We start from the raw sequence: 12,361 nt of genomic DNA, 5'->3' as shown, positions 1-12,361 counted from the left end.
CATGATCTTGGGTAAGTCACAACTTCTCTGAGTCTCATTTTCCTCACCTGCAAATGGCAGGAATGGAAAAATGCTTCCTTAACAGCCTTGCATTTCCCACATCCCATGTTGCTAAATATACAACATGGAAGCTCATTTATGCATCCCTTGACATTTTTCTTCTGCTTAATTGTAAAGAAAATGTTATTTCATATTTTTAGGTATGCATTCAGAAGGCCACAAGCAGACATGATTCATGTTTACACACAAGTTTTCTTCCTGACATACATAAAAACATGCTGCATTTTATGAAAATACCCCTTGAAGTTATCAATGTCAAATCTGGACTTTCCGAAAGAGGTTTCTTTTTTGTGGGAAATACGATTCCCTCCTCACTTATTTCCCTGTTTCTTCTGGGATTTCTCATGACACACATGTGATACATCACTTCCTTTTGACTTTTGTCACAAAGAAACCCTAGCACCTATTTTCCACACCTCTATTCTTTTTTGTTACCCAAGTAGAGTCAACTTTTGGTGCCCCAAATTGGAGACAGCAACTCAACCCAATGATTCTCAAAAAAACTGACTTAGTAACTACTCTTGAAAAACTTAAGGCTTATAAATGACATATTCAATGTGTCTGCATAATCCTTTCTATCAAAATTGGAAAAGGGCCTGGATTAGCTCTTCTCCTCTCTATAGGTAGGCCATATCTTGCTCTTGTCACTCACTGATTTAATCATCAGTGGATCATTCATTCAATATTTGGAATGCCAACTAGGCTCAGGCCCTGTACAAGTATCTGGAGTTGCAGAGGCAAAATAAGATGAGTTTCATGTTCTTGGAAAGCTCACAGCTTAGGGTGGAATGGGAAGTTCTAGGGAGAAATACATGTGTGACTGTAATACCATGTGATCAGCATTATACTGATGTGCCTCAACTTATGATTAAGTTGTGTCCTGGTAAATTCAAAGTAGTTTAAAAATACCGTAAGTTGGCCAGGCACGGTGGCTCATGCCTGTAATCCTAGCACTTTAGGAGGCGGAGGTGAGTGGATCATTTGAAGTCAGGAGTTCAACCAGCCTGGCCAATATGGTGAAACCTCACTTCTACTAAAAATGCAAAAATTAGCCGGCGTGGTGGTGAGTGCCTGTAATCCCAGCTACTCGGGAGGCTGAGGCAGGAGAATCGCTTGAACCTGGGAGGTGGAGGCTGCAGTGAGAAGAGATCACGCCACTGCACTCTGGGCGCTGGGCGACCAGAGTGAGACTCTGTCTCAAAAAAAAAAAAAAGAAAAAAAAAAAAAAAACATAAGTAAACTTTATTTTTTTTTTTTTTTTTTTGAGATGGGGTCTTGCTCTGTTACCCAGGCCAGAGTGCAGTGGCACAATCATGGCTCACTGCAACCTCAATCACCTGGGCTCAAGCGATTCTCCCACCTCAGCCTCCCAAGTAGTTGGGACCACAGGTATATGCCACCATGCCTGGCTAATGTTTTTATTATTTGTATAGACGAGGTCTCACTATGTTGCTCAGGCTGGTCTTGAACCCCTGTGCTCAAGTGATTCTCCTGCCTTGGCCACCCAATGTGCTAGGATTATAGGTGTGAGCCATCGCACCCCGCCAAAAAATGAATTTAATACCTCTGACCTACTGAATGTCAATCATAGCTCAGCCTAGCATACCTTAAACATGCTCAGAATACTTACATTAGCCTGTATTTGAGCTAAATCATCCAATACAAAGCCTATTTTATAACAAATAATATTTACAATAAATTTATAATAATATTCCGTAAATAGCTCATGAAATTTATTGAGTAATGTACTGAAAGTGAAAAACAGAATGCTTATATGGGTTGAAGTATGGTTCCTACTGAATGCCTATTGTTTTTGAATATTCATAAAGTCAAAAAAGCATAAATTGACGTGTCATAAGTTGGGACCATCTATAACTGAGGTATTGGTAAACTTCAGAGAAGGGAGTGATTAATTATCTGGGAAAGAGAGAGAGATTTTAAAAGAAGAGTGACAGGCCGGGCGCAGAGGATCATACCTGTAGTCCCAGCACTTTGGGAGGCTGAGGCGGGTGGATCACGAGGTCAGGAGTTCAAGACCAGCCTCGCCAACATGGTGAAACCCTGTCTCTACTAAAAACTACAAAAATTAGCCCGGCACATTGGCAGGTGCCGGGCATCCCAGCTACTCAGGAGGCTGAGGCCGGATAATCATTTGAACCCGGGTGGCAGAGGTTGCGGTGAGCCAAGATCATGCCACTGTACTCCAGCCTGGGTGACACAGCCAGATTCCATCTCGAAAACAAACAAACAAAAAAAACAGAGTGACACTTGAGCTAGGCCTGGAAGGATGAGGTGGAAAAGGCTTTCTACACAGAAGGAAGAGTTTTGGTGGTTTCTTGTTATTGCCTGTATTAGTCAGGGTTCTCTACAGGGACAGAACTAATAGGATAGATGTATATATAAAGAGGAGTTTATTGGCCAGGCACGGTGGCTCACGCCTGTAATCCCAGCACTTTGGGAGGCCCAGGCGGGCGGATCACGAGTTCAGGAGATCGAGACCATCCTGGCTAACACGGTGAAACCCTGCCTCTACTAAAAATGCCAAAAATTAGCCGGGCGTGGTGGCGGGTGCCTGAAGTCCCAGCTATTCGGGAGGCTGAGGCAGGAGAACGGCGTGAACCCGGGAGGCAGAACTTGCAGTGAACTGAGATCACACCACTGCACTCCAGCCTGGGCGACTGAGCGAGACTCCGTCTCAAAAAAAAAAAGAGGAGTTTATTAAGGAGTATTAACTCACATGATCACAAGGTCCCACAATAGGCCATCTGCAAGCTGAAGAACTTGGAGTCCAGTGTTTGAGGGCAGGAAGCATCCAGCAAGGGAGAAAGATGTAGGCTGGGAGGCTCAGCCAGTCTTGTCTTTTCACATTCTTCTGCCTGCTTTTTATTCTGGCCTTGCTGGCAGCTGATTAGATTGTGCCCACTCAGATTAAGGGTAAGTCTGCCTTTCCCAGCCCACTGACTCAAATGTTAATCTCCTTTGGTAAGTCCCTCACAGACACCCCCAGAATCAATACTTTGCATCCTTCAATCCAATCAAGTTGACACTCAGTATTAACCATCACACTGCCCATCCCACCTAATGCAGTAATTTTGTCCCCATTTGACTAATGAGGAAACTGAGGCTTGGAGTGGTTATGTAACTTGCCCATGGTCATACAGCCATTAAGCCAAGGTTGAAATGTAGACCTAGCTGGCTCCATTGTCTCACTCTGCGTTTCCTATGCTTCTCTGCCTTTGTAGATGGCTCTGCTGGTCTGCTAGACTGATGTAGTTCCGTAATTCTTCCAAAAGACCCATTGCTTAGACCACAAAAGAATTTATTGCTAACCTGGGTTAAAAATCTCTGGGAACCTTTATAACAAAATTCTGTTCTAATCTACTGAGCGTCAATCACAGCTTAGTCTAGCCTACCTTGCTTAAAAAAAAAAAAAAGGAAAAGGAAAGAAAGAAAATAAAGTTTCAACCAAGCAAGGATTAAATTTTAAAAAAAATTTTTTTGAAAAGAAAAGAAAGGAAAGGCAAAAGAGTTTCTCTGCGTATGAAAGAAGTGTTGGTACATAAAGAGGCTGTCAATGCTGAGAGCATTTTTAAAACATAATAAAGCACAGAGGAAGTGGGGCTGGGGAGGGATTGTAAACATGGATAGTTCCGCCTGCCCAGCACTCAGCACTCTTACTTCCACCCGCAAACCTACCGCCCTCTCCCAAACCCTTCCTGGACCGGCTCCTTAGCCCACCCTCATTGGTCGTATGATTGGCATGGGGGTGGGACCTGACTCAACTGAGCCAATCAGAACCCAGTGCTGGGATTTTTTTTTTTTTTTTTTTTTTTTTTTTTTTTAAAGTGTGAGAACTCCCTGGTAGCAAAGAAAGGGAGTAGCCATAAGCAATAGCTGTGTGGTGATGAGTCTGAGAGGGGATAGCTAAAGCTCAAGACAAAGCTGGAAAAAGCGGTGGGAAAAGAGCATCGTGGCAGCATTTATGTCCCTTGTTTGTTTATTTATTTATTTATTTTTTTGAAACACAATCTCGCTCTGTCGTCACAGGCTGGAGTGCAGTGGCACGATCTCAGCACACTGCAACCTCCACCTCCCGGGTTCAAGCGATTCTCCTGCCTCAGCCTCCTGAGTAGCTGGGATTACAGGCATGTGGCACCCCACCCGGCTAAGTTTTGTATTTTTAGCAGAGACGGAGTTGTGCCGTGTTGGCCAGGCTGGTCTCGAACTCCTGAGCTCAGGTGATCCACCCACCTTGGCCTCCCAAAGTGCTGGGATTATAGGCGTGAGCCACTGCCCCCGGCCACATCCCTTGTTCTAATTGCCCCAGAAGTTAATCTGGGCTCCTGACTTTCCTGTACTAGAGCTAAAACATTGCCTCTTATTTGGAGAGTAGATGGAATTGGAAGAAAAAAGGGCGAGGGAAGGCTTCAGGAGGCGATGATGCAAGAGCTCAGTCGGGAAGGATGGGTGGAGCTTACCAAGGCAGAGGAGACATTAGGGGAGGAAATAGCATCTGTAAAAATCCAGGAGGTTGTGAAGTGACAGGATATCTTCCACAAACTAAAAGAGTTCTGTTCAATTTGAGGGCAGATGCACAAGGAGTCATTGGGCATATACAATGCTTAGCACTTTGAAAGCCCTCAATAATAACAATAACAGTTACTATTATTTCTATATGGAGAATGGCAGAGGAATGAGAGTTATGCTGAAGTTAGAATATAAAAGACACAGCCAAGCACAGTGGCTGATGCCTGTAATCCCAGCACTTTGGGAGGCCGAGATGGGCAGATCACTTGAGGCCAAGAGTTCAAGACCAGCCTGGCCAACATGACGAAACCCTGTCTCTACTGAAAGTACAAAAATCAGTCGGTCATGGTGACGCACACCTGTAGTCCCAGCTCCTCAGGTGGCTGAGGCAGGAGAAACGCTTGAACCCTGGAGGTAGAGGTTGCAGTGAGCCAAGATCGTGCCACTGCACTATAATCTGGGCAACAGAATGAGACCCTGTCTTAAAAAAAAAAAAAGAAAAAGAAAAAAATCACTAGAACAAGAAACACACTGAAACAATGTGTTTAAAAAATACATATATATGTATATATATGTGTGTGTATATATATATTTTAGGGGCCAGGCCCAGTGGCTCACACCTGTAATCCCAGCATTTGTGAGGCCAAGATGGGCAGATCACTTGAGGCCAGGAGTTCAAGACCAGCCTGGCAGGCCGGGCGTGGTGGCTCATGCCTGTAATCCCAGCACTTTGGGAGGCCCAAGCAGGTGGATCACCTGAGGTCAGAAGTTCAAGACCAGTCTAGTCAACATGGTGAAACCCCATCTCTACTACATATACAAAAATTAGCTGGGCATGGTGGTGGGCGCCTGTAATCCCAGCTACTCGGGAGGCCGAGGCAGCAGAATCGCTTGAACCCAGGGGGGCGGAGGTTGCAGTGAGCCGAGATCGTGCCATTGGGCTCCAGCCTGGCTAATAAGAGCAAAACTTCCTCATATATATACACATACATACATACATACATATATACATATACCGAATCCGCCATTCTAAGGAGTTTGGATCTTATCCTGAAAGGTTCTAGGGAAACTCCTTTTTTTCTAAATACATCCCTTTGACTGTAGTGGGAAGATCACTCAGAGGAGTTTGAGGCTTCAGGCAAAAGTTGAATATTTATTTAAGTAGCTTAGAACACATCTCTTTGATTTTTTTCTGTTCTGACTCATTAAAACTGGGAGAGGGAAGGTACACTGTGTCATAGTTCACAGTAGCTTTTTCTTTTCTTTTTTTTTTTTTTGCTTTTTTTGCTTCACAAAAAGTGAAGAAGCGTTGACCCAGTCAGGCAACAGTTAGGTGACAAATTTATGGACCTATTGTGTAGGAAAGCTGGCATTGCAAAAGAAACAGTTCTGTTTCATCAGTAAAACAAAAATATGTGTCATGCTGCTAACTGATGCAAACCTAGGCAATGCTTTCCATTGCCTAAATGGCTCAACTATTTGGCCTTGTGAGGGGGAGGAAGAAGGCAGAAACCATTGCAGGTGAGCTATGACATAGTATACCTCCCTCTCTCCCCACTTTAATATGAGTCAGAGCAGAAAAAAATCAAAGAGATGTGTTCCAAGCTGCTTTAATAAATATTCATGCTTAGGTGTTCTCATAAAACATACATGAAAGCAACCAAGGGCAGTGTTTCATGTATAATCAAAAGGATTTGGCACCTACCGCTGAAATAGTACAATATCAGAGGAGAGGAGGAAATGTGATGTTGATGTTGACAGGCAGCAAGACCATGCCCACATACAATGAGAAAACTGCTGACATAGATTAGGTTTCTAAAAGGCTTTCTCCACTCTAAAGGAAGGAGGAGCCCAAAGGGTGAAGCTCCCAGTCCCACGACAGAATGAGCCCTGCTTGCAAGTTTCCAGTCTTTAGAGCCCTTCCACGTGGCCAGGAAAGGAGGCAGGGGTGGAATTATCAGCCTTTATGACATCTAAAGCTGTCCTAAGCAGTAAAGACAGTTTGGAGCCACTTGGGCTATAGCCAGAACTACATAATACTCCATCACATAGGATGTGGCATAATTTTATAATCTCCCAGTTGTTGGCAGTTGGGTTTAAAAAAATATTTGCAGGCTGGGCATTGGCTCACACCTGCAATCTCAGCACTTTGGGAGGCCGAGGCACACAGATCACCTGAGGTCAGGAGTTTGGGATCAGCCTGGCCAACATGCTGAAACCCTGTCTCCATTTAAAATACAAAACTTAGCTGAGTGTGGTGGTAAGCACCTGTAATCCCAGCTACTCAGGAGGCTAAAGCAGGAGAATCACAAGCTCACTGCGGAGGCTTCAGTGAGCCGAGATTGTGCCACTGCACTCCAACCTATGCGACAGAGTGAGACTCCCCCTCAAAAAAAAAAAAATTTGCAATCTGTGTGCCAGAAAAATTAATATCTAATTGTGCTATTGCAGGAACTAGTATAAACCAGCTTGGGAAGATTCTATCAGTTAGGCTGCAAAATTATAATCTGCAGGTAGTGACCTATTCCAAAGATCTCCCTGGGCAGAAGGCTGTGGGCGTCGAGAGATGTTGGGACAATGTCCCACAGAACTGAATAATTAGCCTTGATTTGCAGGCGCCTAATAACATTTGTGAGCTCAGAGGACAGGCTCTCAATCAAGCATGAGAAAATGCCAGTAAACTATGAGTAAAATGCCTCTAATTGCGGCAAGGATGGGAGACAAAGTGATTGAACTAAGCGTTTACTGTCCAGTAAAGTATTCTAGGGCAGCATCCCTCCTCGGGCACCGTCCCTGAGGCGTAAGGATGACCAGCAAGAAATTAGCATCTAACAGACCCCTCCTCAGCCAAACATCACATCAAATGGCTCTTGGGTTTGTTTCCTTCTCTATGTGGCCTTAGTGGTAAAAACCATTTTTTCCCAAGTGTTTTTGTTTTTATTATATTGATGGGTTTGAGAAATACTGCAAGCAACTTTCCATGTGAGGAAAGAAAAAGATAAGAGGATAAGCACAGTGGGTCATTGATTTACTCTAAAGTACTGTCTGTTAGTGACATCAAGCCCTAGAAGTTGGGCCCAGCGACTTAACCCTGCAGAGAATTTCTTTGTAAGGAAGTAGTTGTGAACATCTAGGGCATGGAGAGGGTAATGGAACCAACATTGACTAGACATCTGTGCCAGGGATGTGTTAGCTGCTTTTCACTTTATTCTAGTTTGTTCTTTGGTCTTGCTTCCTTATTTATTTATTTATTTATTTATTTATTTATTTATTTATTTATTTTTGACAGAGTCTCGCTCTGTCTCCCAGATTGGAGTGCAGTGGCACAATCTCGGCTCACTGCAACCTCCGCCTCCTGGATTCAAGCAATTCTCCTGCCTCAGCCTCCTGAGTAGCTGGGATCACGGGTGCCCGCCACTGCACCCGGCTAATTTTTGTATTTTTAGTAGAGACGGGGTTTCACCATGTTGGCCAGGCTGGTTTCAAACTCATGATCTCAGGTGACTGACCCGCCTTGGCCCCCCAAACTGCTGGGATTACAGGCCTGAGCGACTGCACCTGGCCTCCTTTTTGGTTTTTAAATCCCATAGGACGTCCTATTTGAATTTTGCATTATATTAAAACCTCTAACTCATTGGTACTGTAAACCTAGAGCTCCAATTTCACATTTTCTGTTCTGTTCTCCCCACTAAATACATTTGCATTTATTAGATCTTGTACCCTGAGTAATGGTTGGGAAAATATGCATAGTATACTTAAAGGCATGAAACCCAGACGCCTGAGTTCCACTCCATTGCTTACTCTAATAGTACTATAACCTTGGACAAAGTATTTAACTTCTCTGTTCCTTGATTTCTTCATCTGTAAGATCAGTATCATAATAGGACTGACCTCATAGAGCTGGGAAAAGTTTAGAACAGCATCAGGCTGTTTTCAACGGGTGTTAGCTATTATTAAAGCCCTGCCAGGCGGGTACCAGTGATGTGCTGTAAATGTTTAATGATTGCCTCTCTGGACAAAAAGAGTTCTGGTGTATAACATTTGGCAATTTCTGTGGTGGAAATGCTCCTGTGATGGCCAATTTCAGGCTGTCAATGTAATATCACTGAATGCAGAGTTGGACAAAGGTGAGCAACAGTACACTATTATATAGTATGTTCACTGTTCAGACACAGTAGACATAAATAACTTCAAGAGCATAGATAACAGTAAAATGCATTATTATAATTAGAAAGGCTGGGTGTGGCAGCTTATGCCTGTAATCCCAGTACTTTGGAAGGCCGAGGCAAGTGGATCACCTGAGGTCATGAGTTTGAGACCAGCCTGGCCAACATGGTGAAACCCCATCTCTACTAAAAATACAAAATTAGCTGGACATGCTGGCACATGCCTGTAATCCCAGCTACTTGGGAGGCTGAGGCAGGAGAATTGCTTGAACTGGGAGGCCGAGGTTGCAGTGAGCTGATACCGCACCACTGCACTCCAGCCTGGGCAATAAGAGTGATACTCCATCTGAAAAATAAATAAATAAATAGAAAGTTGGTACTTATTATCTTTTGAAATACAATGTGTTTTAATGTAAGTTTATATAATTTAATTTAATTTTGTTTTTACAGGCAGGGTCTACCTTCGTTGTCCAGGCTGGAGAGCAGCTGTGCTATCATAGCTCACTGCAGCCTCAAACTCTTAGCTCAAGTGTTTCTCCTGCCTCAGCCTCCCAAAATGCTGGAATTACAGGCATAAGCCATTGCACCCGGCCCGATTTAATTAGAAAAATATATTTTTAAATTTTTTGTTTCCATAGGTTTTTGTGGCACAGGTGGTTTTGGTTATGAGTAAGTTCTTTATCAGTGATTTGTGAGATTTTGGTGCACCCATCACCCGAGCAGTGTACACTGCACCCAATTTGTAGTCTTTTATCCCTCACCTGCTTCCTACCTTTTCCCCCTGAGTCCCCAAAGTCCTTTGTATCCTTCTTATGCCTTGGCATCCTCATAGTTTAGCTCCTGCTTATGAGTGAGAACATTCGTTTGGTTTTCCATTCCTGAGTTACTTCACTTAGAATAATGGTCTCCAATTCCATCCTGGTTGTTGTGAATGCCATTAATTAATTCCTTTTTTATGGTTGAGTCATATTCCACCATATATATATATGCCACAGTTTCTTTATCTACCTATTGATTGATGGACATTTAGGCTAGTTCTACATTTTTGCAATTGTGAATTGTGCTCTAATTTAATTTTTAATAACAGCTGTGTTTAATAATTGACCCAGAAAATTCAGCATTTGGCTCCTGTAGCTGGTGTGAGCTGGCTGCAATGGTGCATTCACCTTTACCAACTTAGACATTTGATAATACTTTAGTTGTTTATTGCTGTGCAACAAACCAGCTCAAAACTTACTGGCTTAAAACAACTGTGATTTCTCTCTCTTTTTTTTTTTTTTTTTTTTTTTACAATTCTGTGAGTTGACTGGGCTCAGCTGAAGAGTTCTTCTGCCCTGCATGGTACAGCCAAGGCCTCATGGTTGCATTCAGCTGAAGCTCAGCTGGGGTAGAACATCCAAGATGGCTTCTCATCCATCAGGACCTCTCTCCACACGGCCTCTTATCATTCAGTAGTCTAGCTTGAGCTTCTTCACATGATGCTGGCATCTAAGAAAGAAATGTTCCACTGGGTGTGGTGGCTCACACCTGTAATCCCAGCACTTTGGGAGGCCAAGGTGAGCTGATCACTTGAGGTCAGGAGTTCGAGACCAGCCTGGCCAACATGATGAAACCAGATTCTACTAAAAATACAAAAACTTGGCCTGGCATGGTGGCATGTGCCTGTAGTCCCAGCTACTTGGGAGGCTGAGGCAGGAGAATCGCTTGAACCTGAGAGGCGGAGGTTGCAGTGAGCTGAGATTGTTCCACTGCACTCCAGCTTGAGGGACAGAGCAAGACTCCATTTCCAAAAAAAAAAAAAAAAAACCCAAACAAACTCAGTGGTTGTCAAACGGTGTGATTTTGCCATCTCTCCCACACCCTCCACAGAGGATATCTGGCAATGTCTGCAGACATTTTTGGTTGTCATAACTGGGGAAAAGTTTCTGTCATGGGGTGGCCATGGATGCTGCAAATTATTCTACAATGCACAGGACAGCCCCTCACAAGCAAAGAACTATCAACCCAAAATGTCAACAGTGCCCAGGATGAGAAACCCTGCACGTAACTTGCCACATGCACCATTTTGGCTATTTAGTATGTACACTTTCTCATTTCAACACATTTTCCCCTGCTGCTTTTGACAGCAAGTACAAGGTATAAAATTCTCTTAGCACTCTCTAAATGTGTGTTCAGCCTATTTGGCTTGGCTTCAAACAAACATGACAGATGTAGCACTTTTGGCTCAAATGCCTTGCCAATCAAGCATATGCATGTTTGCACATCATGTCTGCAGTGACAGCAATAATATTCTGTGACTAAAAGAGTTTGCACATTCAACTTTCACTAAAACATCTCAAATTATTTTATTTTTCCTCTGAGTCTTTTGGCTTTCAGGTGTTCTTGGAGGTCTCTCTGCTCTCTTCTTTGGGTAAATGGTTTTCTCCTGTTCCTCGTGATACCAAGGTTACATTTGCTCTTCATTTTTTTTTTAAGACGGAGTCTCACCCTGTCACCCAGGCTGGAATGCAGCGGTGCGATCTCGGCTCACCGCAACCTCTGCTTCCCAGGTTCATGTGATTCTCCTGCTTCAGCCTCCAGAGTAGCTAGGACTAGAGGTGCGTGCCACCACTCCCAGCTAATTTTTGTATTTTTAGTAGAGATGGGGTTTCACCATGTTGGCCAGGCTGGTCTCAAACTCCTGACCTCATGATCTGCCTGCCTCAGCCTCCCAATGTACTAGGATTACAAACGTGAGCCACTATACCCAGCCACATTTGTGCTCTTTTTATAAAGGGATGCCCATTTATTAGCTCAGTTTTTTTCTTTTTTTTCTTTTTTTTGAGACAGAGTTTCGCTCTTGTTGTCCAGACTGGAGTGCAATGGCGCAATCTCCACTCACTGCAACCTCTGCCTCCTGGGTTCAAGCAATTCTCCTGCCTCAGCTTCCCAAGCAGCTGGGATTACAGACATGCGCCACCATGCCTGGCTAATTTTTTGTATTTAGTAGAGAAGGGGTTTTACCATGTTAGTAAGGCTGGTCTCAAACTCATGACCTCAGGTGCTCCACCCACCTTGGCCTCCCAACATGCTGAGATCACAGGCATGAGCCACCGTGCCTGACCAATGACTGTTAATTGAGTTCCTACTGTGTGCAAGAGATGCTCTGGGTCAGCGGGGGCTACAGCAGTGAACAAAACCAAGTTGTGCTTGCATTCTAGCTGGGGAGACAGACAATGAACAAATAAGAAAATAAATAAATGATATGTTGGCTAATGAAAAGTAAGGAAACATTTAAGCAGAATAAAAGGATGAGACTGATGGTGTGGGATGGTATTTTGATTAAAGTGTTCAGGGAAGGTACCACTGAAGGGTGTTGTCTAAGCTATACAGAAGGAAGACCCAAAAATTTCCCTCCTCTCCCCTCCTCTCCCCTCCCCTCCCCTCCCCCCCCTTTCTCTTCCGTTTTAGAGACGAAGTCTCATCTCACCATGTTGCCCAGGCTGATCTCAAACTTCTAGCCTCGAGCAGTCCTCCTGCCTCAGCCTCCCAAAATGCTGGGATTGCAGGTGTGAGCCACCATGCCTGGCCCAAGATCGGTTTTCAGTAGTGCACTGTACTGTGTGGAG

This window comes from Rhinopithecus bieti, unplaced genomic scaffold (assembly GCF_001698545.2).
Source record: "Rhinopithecus bieti isolate Rb0 unplaced genomic scaffold, ASM169854v2 scaffold_38631, whole genome shotgun sequence".
Taxonomy (NCBI): Eukaryota; Metazoa; Chordata; class Mammalia; order Primates; family Cercopithecidae; genus Rhinopithecus; species Rhinopithecus bieti.
The sequence above is the reverse complement of the archived record's forward strand: the minus strand, read 5'-3'. Positions refer to the sequence as shown.